We start from the raw sequence: 21,524 nt of genomic DNA, 5'->3' as shown, positions 1-21,524 counted from the left end.
TTATGTTTTTATTTTTTTTGTGGTCGACAAGGGTGTTTCCCTTTGCTCCTACGTATTCCTCAATTGTGATAAGGAAATCAGACCTACGTAGTTCTTTTGTGAACAAAGCCTTTTGGTTAAGTTATTTTTTTATCCTTTTTTGCAAGATATGTTTTTATTGAATGAAAGGTCATTTAAGGCGTTGGACCATTAGACAATCTTTCGATTCTTTTGAAGAGTGAGAAAACATTAAGGCATTGGACCATTAATGATTTCTTTATTTTTGAAAGAGGTAACAAAGTTACATATTGATTTTAGGCTTTTTAGAAATCTACACTTAACCAATAAAAGCGGAAAAGACCATTTCAAGGCGTTGGACCTTTGAAAATGGCTTTTTTAGGCGATGACAAAAGTTTGGTTTATGAATTGATTTTAGCCTTAGTTTCACTTTGGTTATTAGTCGATTCGATTAAGAAAGAGAAATCCTAAAGAAAAACGTCCGATTGATTTTTTTGATTTATTTTACTAAAAGATATTTTTTATTATTATATTATTATTTTACCTCTTTTTGGTTTCCAATGTGGTTACGGCATGACCGAACGGTCGGATTTCATTTTAACAGAAATTAATGGATGTTACAATTCAAATGATCGGTGGAAATTTATTTTATTTTTGATTAGGGGAGAAAATGACTTAAGTAAATGACTAAAGCACGTCAAAAGGGGGTACGGAAAGTAAATGAAATGAAAATAAAAGCGCATGAAAACAAATGAGGACCACTAAGGGTACATAGAATGAATTGAAAAGTTCGATTTCGGGAACTTACCGGTTGAAGACCGAAGAACGACGAAGAACGAACAAAGAACGTCGAAGAACGGTTGAAAATCTTCGCGAAATCACCCACGGAAACGTTACGGAAGCGCCTCGGCTTGGATTTTCTTCACGGAAACAATTTTTCTCACTAATTTTAAGTGAATCTCAGATACCAGGAGGGTTGAACATTTTTGTTCTTCCCTCCTTCCCCTATTTATAGGAAAAGGAAGGAGATGCTTGCCACCCAGCTCGCCCAGGCGAGCTAGGTTGCTTCCTCCTGAAGCAACCGCCTTCTGGAGGAACATCCTGGAAGGCCCAAGTGGGCCTGGTTGCCATTTGAACCCCCATTTTTACTAAATACACCCCTACCTATTTTTGGTGATTCTTTTTCCGTAAAGTTACGGAAACTTACGAATTTCGTAACGATACTTGTTTTCTTCCCGTAATGTTGCAGAACCTTACGGATTACGTAATCATCCCTTTTTTGCCTTCCGAAACGTTACGGAACTTTACGGATTGCGCACTAACACTTCCTTTTAATTTTCGGCATGTCACGGAACTTCACGGATTGTGCTACAACGCTTTTCTTTTGGCTTCCGGCATGTCTCAGAACTTCACAAATTGCCTAACGATGGGTGCCAAATACCTCGAAGTGGTCAAACGAGGGTCGCATCCCAACAACAGATGGTCCCCGGACGAAATTAGGGTATGACATTATGTTATGCATGCTTGTGGCTTGATCTCCCATTTGTGTGTAAGGTTAGGAGTTGTAGCATTTTAAAATGTACTGCATCCTTAGAACTGGATAGGGCAAGGCTAGGTTATCGAACTACCGGACATGGAGTGTGGTAATTTAGTTTTTATCATGCTGTAATTGTAATGATGTTCGGTTAGGCTAAGTTCAACAAGAGACATCTGAGAACAAAGTTTAATTTGAATTAGGCCAAACTTGCGAGACATCGGTGTTTAGTATTTGTGCCTTCAGCATAGAACTCATAAATAATTTCAAGTAGAGAAAAACCCTAATTGCATCAAGTATCCCTCAGTAGAAGGACCCAACGCTTTTACATATCTGTTTTCACACTCACTTGCTCACAATTACTGCTTTTACTTAGAATAGAATTACTTCTGTTTTTACTTTATGATAATCAATTCTTTACGCAAATGCCTATTTACTGAATGATGCTTTGCCAAGTAAAACAAGTTCCCTGAGTTCAATACTCGGTTCACACCATTTTAATTATTTACTTGATGACCCGGTGCACTTGCTGGTTAGATTTCACATCCCTAAAAACAAGTAGTACCAAAATGCGAGCAATAGCCCATAAGGCATCACCCTAGACTTGGCTTGTAAACAAGCCACACACCTAGTGCAATACCTATGGACATCTTTTTTCATATGGGCCAAAAGAATTTTTCCTTGAGGAAGACAAGAGTCTTATCAATTCCAAAATGCCCCATTAGCCACCCTCATGGCTCTCTTTGACCAACAACTTTCTAATGGATCCTTGGGGTATACAAAGCCTTCCTTCCTTGAACAAATACCCCTTCGTAATGTAGAATCCATCTTGGGCCTTGTGCCCACAGCAAGCATAAATGGGAGAGAAGTACTCATCAGAAACATACAATTCCCTTATGTTATCAAATCCTAAAATTTGAGCTCCAAGGGAAGAAAGCAATGTGTGTCTCCTAGAAAGAGCATCTACAACCACATTGGTCTTTCCCTTTTTGTATTTGATAACATATGGAAATTGCTCTAGGAAATCTACCCATTTTGCATGCCTCTTGTTTAATTTGCATTGCCCTCTAATGTACTTAAGTGATTCATGATCACTATGAATAACAAACTCCTTGGAAACAAGGTAATGTTCCCAAGTTTGGAGGGCTCTAACTAAGGCATAAAGCTCCTCATCATATGTGAGGTAGTTAAGAGTGGCACCATAAAGTTTCTCACTAAAGTAATGATGCAATCCTACCCCCAAGGGCATTGGATAGAAGACTCCAAGAAGATTGGGCTAAGCAATGAAGGCCCTAGGGTTCTCATGAGCCTTAGGGTAGATTTCAGGCACATGGGCTAAGTATGAGCCCACTTATCTTTGCACATATTAGATTAAAGTTTCATTATTTTTGGGCCTTGTATTTAGGGCTCCATAATGTAGGTAGGGTATCATAGAAATGTAGGATTTTTCAGCCCTTGTATTTTAGGGCACCTAGACTAGTTTTTCTATTAGGGGTAGTTTTGTAATTTCACATGCATTCAGTGAATATTTGATGTGTGTGTTGGAAAATAAATTTAATTGAATTGGGAGAAGCCCAATCCAATTAAATTTTAGAGGGGGAGGTGAGCATTTGCTTGCTACACCCTATTGCCACATCATATAGTCACACTTTGTGCATGTCCTTCATGCTTTACATGCCTCATGACACCTAAGCACACTAAGTGGAGAATCTTGGACTTTATTTTGGATTAGTGGGCTGAACCATAGATAAAATTCAGTAATCATAATTAGTGAAATTTTAGCTCCAAAATTTGGCTCCTGAAATTCAATTTCAAATTCAAGTGAAATTTGAATAGAAATTCAAATTTCCCTCCAATTTTGTGTGACGCTTAGGCTATAAATAAAGGCCATGTGTGTGCATTTTTTTCAACTTTGATCATTTGATAATTACACTTCAAAGTTCAGACCTCATTTGAGGCACAAAATTTCGTGCTCCTTCTCTCCCTCTCTCTCCACTCATCTTCTTCTACCTTTAAGCTCTTATTCATGTCTTCCTATAGTGGTGAGCTTCTTCTTGACTCATCTTCTTCTTGAAGTGATGTCTCCAATCATCTTTCTTCCTTCTTCATTTCACTACCATTATAAACCTCAAGAAGCAAAGGACTCCATTGTTGAAGAAGATCCAAGGCCTACAAGCTCCACATGGAGCTACATCATGAGATATCGAAGCATCTTCATCTAGGTGATGTTCTTTTGCTTCCTCTATCTTTTTGTTCGATCAAATTCAATTTAATTCTTTGTTCTCCATCTTATTCTCCATGTATACCCTCCATTGTCTTGTGGTTTGGTTCTGTTTAGAGTAGATTCAAAAAAAATAAACTGATTAAATCTTAGATCTACACTTGTTCTTGCATTTCTATGGTTCAAATTTTATAGATCTACTCCTGAATCATGTTTTTGTGTTGATTTTAGGTTCTATCATTTTTCAGTCACAATCTTCTTGTGCTAAACCTTTAGATCTAAATTTTCTTCCAAAATATTGATTAGAAAAAAAAACACAAAAATCTAAGTGTAAATCACTTATTCCATGTTGTCTTAGAGTCATGTTTAGTTATAATAACTGTCACATTATGTTCTAAGTTTGTGTTGAATTTTGATTTTGTTGATTGAATTCTAGATACATTTGTTCATGTATTCTTGTCATTATTAGCCTATCTTTAGAATTTTGAGTCTAATCCATGCATGTTATTTAGTTCATAACATGTTCTAAATCAATTCCTAGAAGTAGTCATGTTGTTGAACTTTGTTTTGTTTTCTAAGTTTCCTAAATGATGCCTATGAAGAAATTGAGCTGTGGTGCTGAGTTGTGGCTGGATTTGTGAATCAAAATAAGTCTTAAGCTCTCTTGAATTGTGTTATTCAAGACATTTGAGCATAAGCAAACACAAATTGAAATTATCCAAGCCTTAAGCAACATAAACACTACTCTTGATTTCTAGGTTGAAATCGTTGGTGTTGGCAGCTTGAACATATGAACCTATAAAAATTACTGCGAATTAGTCACTTTGAATTTTGAACTGAAAATTTTACTTAATTTTTTAGGCATATGGAATTTTTTTTTTAAATATAACCAAGTGATTTGGATAAAAGGAAAAAATATGAAAAATCAAACAAGTTGGCAGGAAAATCAGTGTCCAGGAAAAAAAAGTGAAAAGGAAGTGTGCTTGTTGTTTTGGCTCGAATTTTGTTCTATAATTGTGCCTATTTTATACCAATCTTAGTTCTTAAATTTCAATTGAAAATCAGTGTGAAAACAAGTGCCAAAACTAGAGGTTTCTTGAGTCTTATTGTTTTAGTTTTTTTTACTCTACTCTAGAGCCATTCTAGGTTTCTCTTTGAGTCCTAGCTTGCTTTTGTGTGCTTTTCATTGCTTAATTGTTGAATAATCCTTGAAAATTTGTCTTGTTTGAACTCTTTTGGTTTAACTTTTATTTCATTTTCTGGTCTTTGTTTATTGTTTGTCTCTTTGTTTCCTTGTTTGTGTGTTGCCATATAGGGAATTGGAAAGGAGGATTGGTGGCATCCCTTGAAGAATTTGAGTCAAGAAGCGAGGGGCTAACCACCTTAAGAGCTATTGGACTAAGAAGCAGTCCAAATTGAGTGAATCACCAAAGAGAGAACAACCCCCAAAATTGAGGACCGTTTTGTAATTTTGTAATTCACAATTTACTTACCTTCATTGCTTTCAAGTTTTGTAACAAAAAGGTCTTTCATTGGAAGTTTGTTGGGAGCCTCCAATAGGTTACCAAACTTCCATTTGTGTGTAATAATTTTAGGCAATTTTCCCTTAGTATAGTGAGTGTTTTGTTGGGAACCTTAAATGTGGTCATCCATACACTCCTAGGATCCGCCTAGTTTACATTTCTTGCACTTTAATTTCTTGCTTACTTTCATAGCTTATTTTCTTTACTAGTCACACATAGTTTTTCTTGTTATTGCATAATACTTTCTTCTTGCTTATCTCACTTATCTTGAGTTCTTTTGGAACCCTAGATTTTACCTTTTTGCAAACCCCCAACAAGAAAGAACCATAACTTATGAACCAACATGAGTCATCATTCATCTAGTGTTAATGGTGAGGGTACTAGTCATAAGGACCCTCTATCTAGAATCTTAGATGAGTTGAGTTCCCTCAAGTTATGGAAAGAAAAAATAAAAAGAAAAGAAAAAGGAAAGGAAAGGGTAGAAATAAATCAAGATGAGAGAGAAAAAATAAGGGAAGAAGAAAGAAGGAAAATACTAAAAGAGTCGAGAAAAGAAAAACATGCCACCTATAGTAGTCATGACTCTTGTAAGAGCCTAAGTGAAGAACTTCATGACTATTATTAAGGAAGGAATATGTCACATCTTAGACCTCACTCCCATAGGAGAGAAAAGGAAAGAAAGCCTCAGGAGGCTAACATTAACCTCCCATACTTCCATGGGAAGGACAATGTAGAGGCTTACTTAGATTGGGAAATAAGGGTATAGCAACAACTTAAAAGAAAGTTTACTTCAAAATCTTATGGCTCTCACTCTTATCCAAAGAAAGACCATGGTCTAGGCATCTTAGGGGCAGCACCTGTTAAGCCCAAAGATGATAAGGGGAAGACAATAGAAAAGCAACCCCTTAAGGATAGTATGCAAGAGAAAAGTAGCTCTATAAAATGCTTTAAATGTCTTGGAAGAGGACACATTACTTCTCAATGCCCCACTGATCGAGGCCGTACCCGAATCAAATAAACATTAAAAATGCAGTATCTAGGAAGTGATCCTAGGTCGTCTCCCAACAAGCAATGGTCAACCAAACGTTCATAACAAATAGTAGGAAAATAGTAACGAATTGGGGGGGGGGGGTTGTTTGCTTTTGTAAATTAAACAGCAAATATATGTGAATGAGAAAATATCATAATTAAAACACGTTGCTTCCCCTTGATTCACAAGTAAGTCTCTTATCCTAGGTTACGAGAGTTTATCCTTTATCAGTTCAACCACTTAATCCAACCCTAAATTAAATTACTAAGCGAAATTTAACATAAGGCATTCATTATGTGATTAAGCAACACATACACCAATTAATCATAAATGATCATTAAGCATGAACGTAAATTAAGCGCAGAGACAATTAATCAAGTACTAAGCATGCATGAATTAATAGCAACAAATACAGAGTAATTGGTGAAGAGGAAAAATTGATCATAATTTAATGGTAATAATAGAACCTCAAAGAGAGTTGTGCTTGATCCTCAAGAGAAAATAATGTTGGAGACTTAGCCTTCCATTAATCAATAGAAAACGAAATTGTAGTAGAAACGAAGAAAACTAGAATTATTCTCCAAAACGAAAAGAAAATAAAACGAATTGAGAGTAGCACTCTAAAACTAAAACAGAAAAGAGAGAGAGGAGAGGAGAGAGAGAAGAGACTCAACTAGAACCTTGGTGCTGTTATATAGTTTTTAGCCCCAAAGCTTACAAATCTGTTTTAAATCCAAGCCCATAAATAAAATAAAATCTAGATAAGATAAGATAAGATCTAGATGAAATAATATCTAGATGAGATCAAATCTAAATAATATCTAGATAAGATAAAATTTGGTAGAATAAAATAGTCTTCTCTCTTCAAGTCCAAGCCCAATTCTGGATTCAAGCCCAATTGCTTATAATTCTCCTGAAATTAAATTAAAAACACAAAATTAATCCAGTAGGCCCAAATGATAAAACTGCATAATTAATTTAACAATTAAGGCTAATTAGTAATTAAAATGGTGACAAAAAAGGGTTAAGAAATATGAGAAAATGATGACACATCAAATCCCCTCACACTTAGCCTTTTGCACTCCTGGGCAAAATAAAAAAAAAAACAAAGCAAGGGACAAATTCAGACATTAAAGAGAAACAAACAGACACAACAACAATTACATATTTCTCAATGAATCTCAAGGAATGAAAAAAAAAAGGTAACATCTAACATAAAAGAGATCCAAAGAGTTAAGACATTCATGAAAATCATCCAAGCAACCCAATCATGGCAAAATAGTTAATCAACTCAAGAATGAAAAGTGATAAAGCCTCACAAGATATACACTCTATCTCTCAAGTGTCTAGGCTACTATTTACCCTCAAAGCACCCATGAAAACCAACACCACATAAACTTGGCAAGATTCTAAAATTGACAATCAACCCATAAACATAAGCACATGAGGATCAAAAGGTCTTTTAAGGTTGTAATGGGGCCAAGGACAAGGTAGGAAAAATATGGAATAAGTAGCTAAATCCCAAAGGAATAGAGGAGCAATGGGGAATAAGTGCATATTAAGAAAAAAATAAGAAAACCTAAAGATAAAATTTAAACGCAAAGAGTAGAGCCAAGAGTCTCATCATTATTTTTCCATTTAAGATCTTATTCACTCAACTTTATTGCTTTTCTTTTTCTTTTTTCGAATTGATTCAACTAAATTTTTTTTTCACTGTAGCATTTGAGAAATAGCATATCATTCAGTATGTCCAGCATTTAACCAGTATACAATGTACATCAAGTATGGCCCAAAATACATCATGAAGCATAGCCAACGAAATATGTTATCCTACAAAACCCCCCACACTTATTCCTAAAACAATTCCAAAGCTCCAAAATTCCTTAAGGTTAAGGTGAGATCATGGTTTTTCACTTAAGGCTTGTAATGAGCTTCAAAACAAAGAAAGGGAAACATAGGCTCAAAGGGCTATCAAAGGGATTAATTCAAGGTAAGTCCATTTGGCTAGAGGCTTATAAGAACAAAATTGCCTAAATCATTTCCAAATATGCATGTGAATTAGGAAGCATCAACAAGAATCAAGCCAAGGCTATTGTGCAAGCAATCAATGGGGCAAAACACACCAAATGATTATGATGATGGCTCAAATTCTCACAAAGGTAAACTTATCACTTCCAAATTGAGCTTTCAAAACTATCATGACATGTAGAGGAAAAACAAGGACTTCAAATCACAAAATGTCAAGTGACTTTTATTTTCAAAACAATTACCCATTACTTGAACATATCCTATAATTCAAAGAAAAATATGCAAAGTTGTACATGCAAACATAATTGACCTAAAATATTAAACTAGAAACCCAACAAAACTAACAAAATTAACAAATTTAACACAACTAACAAAATTAACAAAACTAACAAAACTAGCAAAACCAAAGAACACTCCCCCCATACTTAAACAACACATTGTCCTCAATGCAGCACAAGTAAAAGATTAAAATCAATTAAACCATCAAATAGAATCGGACAAATGTAATAAAAGTAAAGAAGGAGATAGGAAAAGAAAAACTCCCTAAGTCATGGTGGAGGAAGAGTAGGGTGGAGTAAGGAAGTCTCTTCCACCACTACGTCCACTAAAGAAGGCTTTGTGAGGAATGGATTAAGTTGGTGTCCATTGACCTTGAAGCTCTTGTTTGTGGAGTCGCTTTTGATCTCAACTGTACCATAAGGAAAAACATTAGTAACAACGAAAGGACCAATCCACTTAGACCTCAACTTACCACTCATGAGTCCAAGCCTAGAATTATACAATAACACTTTTTGCCCAACCATGAAGTCCTTCTTAATTATCATGCTATCATGGAACTTCTTGGTCTTTTCTTTGTAGAACTTGGCATTTTCATACGCTTCTAGGAGGATCTCATCTAACTCACTCAGTTGCAACTTTCTTTCCTCACCAGCTTGATCCATAGAGAAGTTGCAGGTCTTCACTGCCCAGTATGCTTTGTGCTTAATCTCCACTAGAAGATGACATGTCTTTCAAAAGACAACCCGATAAGGAGACATTCCTATGGGTGCTTTGTAGGCAGTCTGATGTGCCCAAAGAGCATCATCAAGCCTGGTACTCCAATCTTTCCAGCTTGGCTGCACAATCTTCTCTAAAATTCTCTTGATCTCCCTGTTAGAAATTTTTGCCTGTCCATTGGTTTGGGGGTGGTATGGTGTGGATACCCTGTGTACAACCCCGTACTTTTTAAGCAAGGCATGCATTGATTTGTTGCAAAAATGGGTTCCTTGATCACTAACGATTGCTTTAGGTACTCCAAACCTGCAAAATAGATTAGATCTGACAAAATCTGCAACAACCTTAGCATCATTAGTTCTAGTGGGCTTGGCTACCACCCATTTTGAAACATAATCAACTGCAAAGAAAATGTAAACATAACCAAAAGAGACAGGAAAAGGGCCCATGAAATCTATGCCCCAGACATCAAACACCTAACAGAATAGCATAGGTTGCTGAGACATTTGTTGTCGCCATGTAAATGCACTTCCTGCTCTCTAACACTGCTCACAAGTGCTACAAATCTTCCACGCATCTTTAAAGATGGTGGGCCAATAAAAGCCACAGTCAAGCATTTTGCGAGCTGTCCTTTGAACACCCAGATGACCTCCCGGTGCGGAAGAATGACAGAACCGCAGGATTGAGTCAGTCTCATGATCTGGAATGCATCGTTTAATGACCTGATCACTGCACAATTTCCACAAGTAGGGGCCATCCCAAATAAAATGCTTAGCATCACTTTTAATTTTATCTTTTTGAGCTTTAGATGCTAAGGGAGGAAAAAATGAAGCAACTAAATAATTGACAATGTTAGCAAACCAGAGAGTAGAAAGAGAATCAGAAATACTATACAGTATATACAAATGATCATCCGGGAAATCATCCTGAATGGGTGAATCCTCATCAGACACACGCTCGATCCAACTCAAATGATCAACAACTAAATTTTGTGCTCCACTCCTATCACGGATCTCCAAGTCAAACTCTTGGAGCCAGAGCATCCATCAAATCAATCAAGGCTTTGAATCAGCCTTCTTTAACAAGTACTTTAGAGCTGCATGGTCAGTATAAACAATAATGCGAGTACCAAGCATATAAGAACGAAATCTTTCAAGAGCAAAAACTATGGCTAGTAGCTTTTTCTCAGTAGTAGTATAACTCGCTTAGGCAGCATCTAAAGTCCTAGAAGCATAATATATCACCCTAGGCAATTTATCAATTTTCTGAGCAAGGACAGCCCTCAATGCATAATTTAATGCATCACACATAAGCTCAAAAGGGGTTGTCTAGTCGGGTGCTTGGATGATGGGGGTGGTAGTCAGTGCTCTTTTGAGGCAATCAAAAGCCTCTTTGCATTTATCATTAAATTCAAACTCCACCTCCTTTTGCAACAAGTTGGATAGTGAAAGGGCTACTTTGCTAAAATCTCTTATAAAGCGCATGTAGAATCCTGCATGACCAAGAAAAGATCGCACCTCTCGCACGCAAGAGGGGTAAGGAAATTGTGAAATAACAGAAATTTTTGCAGGATCTACTTCAATGTCCTTATTGGAAATAATGTGGCCTAAAACTATACCTTGCTCAACCATAAAATGACATTTTTCAAAATTTAGAACAAGGTTAGTTTCAGTGCATCTATTCAAAACCTTTTCCAGACTATCCAAACAAATATCAAAAGAGGATCCATATACAGTGAAATCATCCATAAACACCTCTATGCAATATTCTAAAAAATAACTAAAAATACTGATCATGCACCGCTGGAAGGTACCAAGGGCATTGCACAGGCCGAAAGGCATCCTCCAATAGGCAAAACTGTCAAAGGGGCAGGTGAATGTGGTATTTTCTTGATCCTCAGGAGCAATAGTGATTTGCATATAACCAGAAAAACCATCAAGGAAACAGTAGTGAGATTTACCTGCCAGGCATTCAAGCTTCTGGTCAATGAATGGCAGGGGAAAATGATCCTTTTTGGTAACCTGGTTTAGCCTCCTATAGTCAATGCAGACTCTCTAACTATTCTACACCCGAGTAGGAATCAACTCCTCCTTCTCATTTTTTATCACGGTGAGGCCAGTTTTCTTCGGGACTACCTGGACGGGACTCACCCATTGGCTGTCGGAGATAGGGTAAATGATTCCAGCTTGCAAAAGCTTGGTTACCTCCTTCTTCACTACATCAAGAATCACAGGGTTGAGTCTTCTCTATGGCTGTCTTGCTGGTTTAGCCTCATCCTCTAAATTTATCTGATGCATACATGTGGATGGGCTAATACTAGGAATGTCCGACAGGGTCCAGTCTATAGCCTTCTTATGCTTCTTGAGAACTAATAACAGCTTCTCCTCTTGCTCATCAGCAAGGGAGGCAGATATAATTACTGGAAAACTTTTGTATCATCCAAGTAAGCATATTTTAAATTTGATGGCTGAGGCTTCAATTCTAGTGTGGGCGGCTGGATAATGGTAGAAAAAGATGGTTTCTCAGCCTGTACCTCATAAAGAAAGTCAGAGGTATGTGTACTTCCTGAAACATGGTTAGTTCTATCTGACTCTAGAAAATCAATCTCAAGAGGTAAAACATCACCAGACATGTAATCAATATCAATTTTAGATTCACTCTCAGCATCAAATTCAGCCATATGATCAAGTACAAATTCAGATTCAATGCATGAAGAGTGACAGGCATGCAAATTAGAATGATGATCAGTCATGTATTCATCAACAATATGGTCAATTATTTCAGCGTGAAATACAGAAAGATCTTCAGATGGGTGTTTCATAGCATCAAGAATATTAAAATGAATAGTTATATCACCAAACTCCATAGATAGTGTGCCTGCATATACATCTATCTTAGTTCTAGCAGTTTTCATAAAGGGTCTGCCTAGAATGATGGGAACTGATCCTTGAGAAAATCCATCCTACATATTCAAAATATAAAAATCAACAGGGAAAATCAGTTCACCAACTCTAACAAAGACATCCTCTATGAAACCAGCAGGATAGGCAACACTTCTATTAGCTAAATGAATTACCGCATTAGTTGACTGCAAAGGACCAAGAGATAGAGAATTAAAAATAGACAGAGGCATGACACTAACAGAAGCTCCTAAATCTAGCATGGCATTGTCAAACTTATTGTTCCCTATAATACAAGGTATGTTGAATGTACCTGGATCTTTACATTTTTCATGGATTTGGGGAACAGATTTACCAATCAATGTGGAGACATTTCTGGCCATACTAATTCTTTCACTTCCTTTAAGCTTCCGCTTATTAGTGCACAACTCCTTCAAGAATTTAGCATATCTTGGAATTTGCTTTATTGCATCCAGCAGAGGTATGTTTACCTCTACTTTTCTAAATGTTTCCAAGATCTCCTTCTCTGCCTCTTCCATTTTTTTTTGTTGGAAATTGCTCTTGGAGGGAATGGAAGAGGGATATGCTGCTTCTGTTAATCAGGATTACCAGTGGAAGATTCACCTGCATAGAAATTGTTAGGTAACTTACTTTTTAAATTTTTGTCATCATCTTTTTCTGGAGTAGAGTGAAGTTGGGCAGGTTCATTTGCGGATGAGGAAGATGCTACTGGTTGAGGTCCTTGACACTGCTTTCCTGACCTCAATGTAATGACACCCTCATTTTTGGGATTCTAGACAGATTGAGAAGGTAATCTGTCAAAATTTTGGGACTGTTGTTGATTTAACTGTGTAGCCAGTTGTCCCATCTGATTAGTTAAGCTCTGAATGGAGGTTCTGGTCTCTTGTTGAAACTGCATGTTTTGCATAGTTTTTTCCTCATAGTCATTTGGGGTTGTTGCTGTTGTTGCTGGTGCTGGATTGGTGGAGGAACGTATGGTCTACTTGGGCCAGCAGCATTTTGAAAATAAGGTTGTTGTTGTTGCTGCTGTTGTGAAGGACTCGACCATCTAAGGTTGGGATGATTCCTCCACCCGGGATTGTACCTGTTGCTGGAGAGGTCATAGTTGTTCTGTTGTGGCTGATTTTGCTACTGAGGTTGAGGAGTTCTATTGTAGATGTTTGCAGCATAAGCTTCAGGCTATTCAATTGCTTCAGATTACTGCACAGAAGGGCAAAGGTCTGTGTGGTGGTTGGCAGAGGAGCATAAACCACAGAGTCTTGCAACAGGTACAAACTTCTGATTCAAGGCCAGCTGGGTTACCAGGTTAACCAAGGCATCTAGTTTACCCTCAGGCTTCTTAGTTTCAACTGATGAAGATGAATTCAAGGCTACTTCATGCACTCCTCTAATGACAATAACATCATTTCTGGCACTAAACTGTTGGGAGTTGGAAGCCATCTTCTCAATTAAATTTCTGGCTTCAGCAGGGGTCATGTCTCCAAGGGCTCCACCACTGGCAGCATCAATCATACTTCTCTCCATGTTACTGAGTCCTTCATAAAAATATTGGAGAAGAAGCTGCTCAGAAATCTGGTGGTGAGGGCAACTGGCACATAGTTTTTTAAATCTCTCCCAGTATTCACATATGCTCTCTCCACTGAGTTGCCTAATGCCTGAATTATCCTTTCTTATGGTCGTGGTCCTAGAAGCAGGGAATTTTTTTTCTAAGAATACTCTCTTGAGGTCATCCCAGCTCGTGATGGACCTTGGAGCAAGGTAATATAGCCAGTCCTTTGCCACTCCCTCTAAAGAATAAGGAAAAGCCTTCAAAAATATGTGATCTTCCTGGACATCTGGGGGTTTCATGGTGGAGTAGACAATATGGAATTCTTTCAGATGTTTGTGCGGGTCTTCACCTGCAAGGCCATGAAACTTTGGAAGCAAATGGATCAGTCCAGTTTTAAGAACATATGGGACATCCTCATCAGGGTATTGGATGCACAAGCTTTCGTAGGTGAAATCAGGTGCAGCCATTTCCCTTAGAGTCCTCTCACGGGGTGGAGGTTGTGCCATGTTCTCAGAATGTTCAAAACTATAATGCTCAAAATCAGGATGTTCAAAATTACCAACCACAGAATGCTCAGACTCACCAATAACAGAATGCTCAGGATGCTCAAAAGGTACAAAATGATGCCTAACTAATCTATGAAATGTCCTATCTATCTCAGGATCCAAGGGTTGTAAGTCAGATGGATTGCCTCTAGTCATACACTACATTCAGCATGCACAACTAATTGCCTTCTTATGCAAGTAACAGTGTAGGTTTGAACTACAGCTACCATTAAATGATATCCAAATTACTTAAAATTTTGTAAGTGATGCGCCATCATTTTCTTCTATTTTTTAAACCTTTTTTGCATAATTTTAATTACTAATTAGTCTTAATTGTCAAATTAATTAGGCAGTTTTATTATTTGGGCTCATTTAGCTAATTTGATGTTTTTAAATCTAATTTCAGGAATTAATGAAACATTGGGCTTAATCCGGATTTTGGTTATGGACTTGAAGAGGGCAAATAAAGCAGCGCTTACCTTAGTTAATTTCTAATTAGGAGATTGCAATTTTATTTTATGTAGTTCAGTGTTTATTTCGTTTTGGGTAAGAATAATGTAATAGGGCCTAGTGACTTTGAGTGACTCTTTTAAATAGCAGCCTTGGGATTCGTGAAAGGCTATTCTGTTAGACTATTATTCAGAGCATAGGGTTTATGTTTTACGTTTTTCTGTTCGAATGCTACTGTTCATGTAATGCAATTTTCTATTTTCTGCTTCTAATTACAATTTCGTCCTTGTTTCTTCTTCTGCTTTCATTTACATTCTGCTTCATTTAAGTTTCTGCTTCATTTACGTTTCTGCTTCATTTACGTTTCTGCTTCATTTACATTTCTGCTTTTATTTTCATTTACATTTTCTTCTTTTATTGAATCTATGGAAGGCTAAGTTTTCTGGTGTTGTTTCCTTCTGAGGACGAAGCTCAACTCTCTTCGAGGTTCTGTTTATAATGTAGCTTCCTGGCAGTTTTCCCTTCACCAATTAACCCACATTCGTTAATATTAATCTGTGTGCGCTTCGTGTTCGATTAATTACCTCTAAGCCTAACTTGCGTTCATGCTTAATGGACAAAGGGTTAATTGGTGTATGTGTTGCCTAATCACGTATTGACAGCCCTAAGTTGGTTTTCGCTTAGTAAATTGAAATAGGGTTGGATTAAGTGGTTAACTGTTAGGGACGAATTTTCCATAACCTAGGACAAGAGAGTGGCTTCTGAATCAGAGGAGACAACCCATTTTTAATACTATTAATTTCATATTCTAGTTCGCTTGTTCTTTATTTCACAAAACAAACAACCCCCCCCCCAATCGTTACTGTTACTGCAAGTATATTATGAACATTTGGTTTATCATTGCTCGTTGGGAAACGACCTTGGATCACTTCCTAGTTACTACATTTTCATGTTTATTTGATTTGGGTACGACCTCGATCAAATTTAGCGTTGTTGCCGGGGAGCAATGTCCAAAGGTTCCTAATAGCTAGTGTTGTGTTAGTGTTTAATTCTTTCGTGTTTTATGTTTAATTGTTAGTGTTGTGTTAGTGTATGTGTTAGTGTTGTTTAGTGTCTTGGTATTTTGTTTAGTGTGTGCTCTGTTTTAGTTTTTCTATTAAGCGCTTCCCATGTTTCAGTTTTGGGTGTTTTGTTGTGAATAGTGTTTTGCGACAGATTTAGCAACCACTTTTGCTTGCGGCAAAACAGAGTAGTAGTGGAAATCATGTAGCGACGGATTTTAGCGACCACCCTTGCTGAATTATTTTGGATTTTTTGTTTTAGTAGCTAGAATTGTTATTTTTGGCTGAATTTTTTTGTGGTAACTTCTTTTAATCTATATTTTGTGGGAAAAATAGCTAGAGCCTTTAGTTTGGTCAGATTTGAAAGTTCCAAAAAAGTAGCAAATTTGATTTTTGTCAAAACTTCAAACGGCCATAACTTTTGCTCTGGTTATCAGAATCGCAATTATCATATATGTAGGCCGGCTGAGGTCTCCATCGTCCAAAAAAAGTGATTCTGTCAAAAGTTTTTTATTTTTCAAGTTTTATTCACTTATTTTTCTTAACCTACCATTTTTAGCTTTCATAGTTAGACTTTGAATTTTGGTTTGAAATTTTATGTGCTATCTTCTCATCATTTTATAAGGTTGCTCACAAAATTTCAAGTCATTTGGATATCATTTGAGGGTAGCTGTAGTTCAAACCTACACCTTTATTTACATGAGAAGGCAACTAGTTGTGCATGCTGAATGTAGTGTATGACTAGAGGCAATCCATCTGACTTACAACCCTTTGATCCTGAGATAGATATGACATTTCATAGATTAGTTAGGCATCATTTTTTACCTTTTGATCATCCTGAGCATTCCATTACTGGTGAGTCTGTGCATTCTATTATTGGTGATTTTGAACATCCTGATTTTGAGCATTATAATTTTGAGCATTCTGATTTTGAACATTCTGAGAACATGGCACAACCTCCACCCCGTGAGAGGACTCTAAGGAAAATGGCTGCACCTGATTTCGCCTACGAAAGCTTCTGCATCCAATTCCCTGATGAGGATGTCCCATATGTTCTTAAAACTGGATTGATCCATTTTCTTCCAAAGTTTCATGGCCTTGCAGGTGAAGACCCGCACAAACATCTGAAAGAATTTCATATTGTCTGCTCCACCATGAAACCCCCATATGTCCAAGAGGATCACATATTTTTGAAGGCTTTTCCTCATTCTTTAGAAGGAGTGGCAAAGGACTGGCTGTGTTACCTTGCTCCAAGGTCCATCACGAGCTGGGATAACCTCAAGAGAGTATTATTAGAAAACATTTTCCCTGCTTCCAGGACCACGACCATCAAAAAAGATATTTTAGGTATTAGACAACTCAGTGGAGAGAGCTTGTATGAATACTGGGAGAGATTTAAAAAACTATGTGCCAGTTTCCCTCACCATCAGATTTCGGAGCAACTTCTTCTCCAATATTTTTATGAAGGACTCAGCAACATGGACAAAAGTATGATAGATGCTGCCAGTGGTGGAGCCCTTGGAGACATGACCCCTACTGAAGCCACAAATTTAATTAAGAAGAAGGCTTCCAACTCCCTACAGTTTAGGTCCAGAAATGATGTTATAGTCATTAGAGGAGTGCATGAAGTTGCCACGAATTCATCTTCAGCAGCTGAAACCAAGAAGCTTGAAGGTAAACTAGATGCCTTAGTTAACCTGGTAACCCAGCTAGCCTTGAATCAGAAATTTGTACCTGTTGCAAGAGTTTGTGGTTTATGCTCCTCTACCGACCACCACACAGACCTTTGCACTTCCATGCAGCAACCTGGAGCAATTGAGCAGCCTGAAGCTTATGCTGCAAATGTTTACAACAGACCTCCTCAACCTCAGCAGCAAAATCAACCACAACAGAACAATTATGACCTCTCCAGCAATAGATACAATCCCGGATGGAGGAATCACCCTAATCTCAGATGTTCTAGCCCTCAACAACAATAACAACAGCCTGCTCCTTCCTTCCAAAATGTTGTTGGCCCAAGCAGACCATACATTCCTCCACCAATCCAACAACAGCAACATCCCTAGAAACAGCAAACAATTAAGACTCCTCTGCAACCTTCCCTCGAAGAACTTGTGAGGCAAATGACTATGTAGAACATGCAGTTTCAACAAGAGACCAGAGCCTCCATTCAGAGCTTAACTAACCAGATGGGACAATTGGCCACACAGTTAAATAAACAACAGTCATTGAATTCTGACAAGCTGCCTTCTCAATCTGTCCAGAATCCCAAAAATGTGAGTGTTATTTCAATGAGGTCGGGAAAGCAGTGTCAAGGACCTCAACCAGTAGCACCTTCCTCGTCCGCAAATTCACCTGCCCAACTTCACTCTACTCCAGAAAAAGATGATGACAAAAATTTAAAGAGTAAGTTACCTACCAATTTCTGTGCAGGTGAATCTTCCATTGGTAATTCTTATTTGCAGAAGCAGCATATCCCTCTTCCATTCCCTCCAAGAGCAGTTCCCAACAAAAAAATGGAAGAGGCAGAGAAAGAGATCTTGGAAACATTTAGAAAAGTAGAGGTAAACATACCTCTGCTGGATGCAATAAAGCAAATTCCAAGATATGCTAAATTCTTGAAGGAGCTGTGCACTAATAAGCGGAAGCTTAAAGGAAGTGAATGAATTAGCATGGGCAGAAATGTCTCCGCATTGATTGGTAAATCTGTTCCCCAAATCCCTGAAAAATGTAAAGATCCAGGTACATTCAGCATACCTTGTATTATAGGGAATAGTAAGTTTGACAATGTCATGCTAGATTTAGGAGCTTCTGTTAGTGTTATGCCTCTATCTATTTTTAATTCTCTATCTCTAGGTCCCTTGCAGTCAACTGATGTGGTAATTCATTTAGCTAATAGAAGTGTTGCCTATCCTGCTGGTTTCATAGAGGATGTCTTAGTTAGAGTTGGTGAACTGATCTTCCCTGTTGATTTTTATATTTTGAATATGGAGGAGGGATTTTCTCAAGGATCAGTTCCCATCATTCTAGGCAGACCCTTTATGAAAACTGCTAGAACTAAGATAGATGTATATGCAGGCACACTATCTATGGAGTTTGGTGATATAACTGTTCATTTTAATATTATGGATGCTATGAAACACCCATCTGAAGATCTTTCTGTATTTCGTGCTGAAATAATTGACCATGTTGTTGATGAATACATGATTGATCATTATTCTAATCTGCATGCCTCTCACTCTTCATGCATTGAGTCTGAAATTGTACTTGATCATATGTCTGAATCTGTACTTGATGCTAAGAGTGAATCTGAAATTGATATTGATTGCATGTCTGGTGATGTTTTACCTCTTGAGATTGATTTTATAGAGTCAGATAGAACTAACCATGTTTCAGGAAGTACACATACCTCTGACTTTCTTTATGAGGTACAGGCTGAGAAACCATCTCCTTCTACCACTATCCAGTCGGCCATACCAGAATTGAAGCCTCTGCCATCAAATTTAAAATACGCTTACTTGGATGATAGCAAAAGTTTTCCAGTAATTATATCTGCCTCCCTTGCTGATGAGCAAGAGGAGAAGTTGTTATTTGTTCTCAAGAAGCATAAGAAGGCTATAGGCTGGACCCTGGCGGACATTCCTGGTATTAGCCCATCCACATGTATGCATTGAATAAATTTAGAGGATGAAGCTAAACCAGTAAGACAGCTAATGCAATCCTACCCCGCAAGGGCATTGGGTAGAAGACTCCAAGTAGATTGGGCTAGAGATCCAAGGGAAGGCCCTAGGGTTCTCATGAGCCTTAGGGTAGATTTCAAGCCAATGGGCTAAGTATGAGCCCGCTTATCTTTGTAAATATTAGAATAGGTTTTTCCTTCGTTTGGGCCTTGTATTTTGGCCATTCTAGTAGTATAGGGTTTTAGCCTTGTATTTCGGGGCATTTTGAGTAGTCTTTGTAGTAAGGACTTTTTTTGTATTTTCATGTTTTTTTGTCATGGGGGTGAGCTTAGCTATTATAGGGGGTGTGTAGCTAAGCTCTAGCTTCTCATCTCAAGGAGATGAGCTTAGCTATTAGAGAGGTATGTGTAGCTAAGCTCTAGCTTCTTTAGGAAGCTTCTCAAGGAGGTGAACTTAGTTATGAGAGGGGTGTGTGTAGCTAAGCTCTAGCTTCTCAAGGAAGTTTTCTCAAAAGAAGCTTCTCAAGGAGGTGAACTTAGTTATGAGAGGGGTGTGTGTAGCTAAGCTCTAGCTTCTCAAGGAAGTTTTCTCAAAGAAGCTTCTCAAGGAAGTTTTCTCAAGAAAGCTTCTCAAGGAAGCTACCTAGTCTATAAATAGAAGCATGTGTAACACTTGTTGTAACTTTGATGAATGAGAGTCTTGTGAGACACAACTCAAAGTTCAACTTCTCTCCCTTTTTCTTCCTTCAATTTCGTGCTCCCCCCTCTCTCTTTCTCTCCCTTTTTCTTTTCCTCCATTGAAGCATCCTCTCCAAGCTTCTTATCCAAGGCTCATCTTGGTGGTGAAGCTCCTTCTTCCATGGCTTATTCCCTAGTGGATGACGCCGCCTCTTACCTCTTCTCCTTTGTTTTCCGCTGCATCTCCATGGTGGAAAATCACCATTAAAGGACCTCATTGAAGCTCAAAGATCCAGCCTCTATAGAAGCTCCACAAGCAAGCTTCCATCATTAAATGAGGTCATCCAAACACTCGTAGGATCCGCCTAGTTTGCACTTCTTGAACTTTAATTTTTTGCTTACTTTCATAGCTTATTTCCTTTACCCTACATTGTCAAACCGCCTAGATAGCTTGCCTTTTACCAATTAGTTTTTACCTTATCTTTCACACCTCTTTTACTGTTTATTTTGGCTAGTTTCAACCATAGTTTCTTTTACCTTTTGTTTTCAAACCCCCAACAAGAAAGAACCATAACTTAGGAACCAACATGAGTCTTCATTCTTCATCTAGTGTTAATGGTGAGGGTTCTACTCCTAAGGACCCCTTGTATAAGATATTAGATGAGTTGAGATCCCTTAAGTTGTGGAAAGAAAAAAAAGAGAGAAAATAAGAGAGGAAGAAAGAAGAAAAATAATAAAAGAAATGAAAAGAGAAAAACATGCCTCCTATAGTAGTCATGACTCTTGCAAGAGTTTAAGTGAAGAACTTAGCGACTATTATAGAGGGCACCATAGTTCACATACTAAACATCACTCCCAAAGAAAAGAAAAGGATAAAAGGCCTCAAGAGGTTAACATTAGCCTCCCATATTTCCATGGAAAAGATAATGTTGAGGCTTACTTAGATTGGGAAATGAAGGTTGAACAACTCTTTGCTTGCCATCATATTAGCGAAGAGAGAAAGTTCCATTGGCTACCCTTAGCTTTCAAGGGTATGCCCTCTATTGGTGGACTTCCCTTGTTAGGGAACGAAGCATTCATGGGGATCCTCCAGTAGAGTATTGGAATGATCTTAAGAGTGCCCTTAGGAAGAGGCACATTCCTTCCTACTATGAAAGGGAGCTTATGGACAAGCTCCAAAGGCTTAGACAAGGGAGTATGAGTGTTGAAGAATATAGACAACAAATGGAACTACTCCTTTTAAGAGCTGGACTTAGGGAGGAGGAAACAACAAGCATAGCTAGGTTCCTTAGTGGGCTTAATATGGAAGTGAGGG

At 37.8% G+C, this 21,524-nt stretch overlaps 2 non-coding genes across 2 annotated transcripts; one reads left to right on the top strand and one right to left on the bottom strand.

The window, feature by feature from the left end:
• Positions 1-13,817: 13,817 nt before the first annotated feature.
• LOC114382900 lies at positions 13,818-13,924 on the top strand. Its single transcript, XR_003660355.1, has one exon. It is a non-coding gene; the product is annotated as a small nucleolar RNA R71 (small nucleolar RNA).
• A 3,253-nt stretch (positions 13,925-17,177) lies between these two features.
• Positions 17,178-17,284, bottom strand: LOC114382877. The gene has a single exon (XR_003660335.1). It is a non-coding gene; the product is annotated as a small nucleolar RNA R71 (small nucleolar RNA).
• Between the last annotated feature and the right edge of the window lie 4,240 nt (positions 17,285-21,524).

Source organism: Glycine soja, chromosome 13, assembly GCF_004193775.1.
Source record: "Glycine soja cultivar W05 chromosome 13, ASM419377v2, whole genome shotgun sequence".
In the NCBI taxonomy this organism is placed as follows: domain Eukaryota; kingdom Viridiplantae; phylum Streptophyta; class Magnoliopsida; order Fabales; family Fabaceae; genus Glycine; species Glycine soja.
Note: the sequence above shows the minus strand (reverse complement) of the source record. Positions and strands in the feature narration are given on the sequence as shown.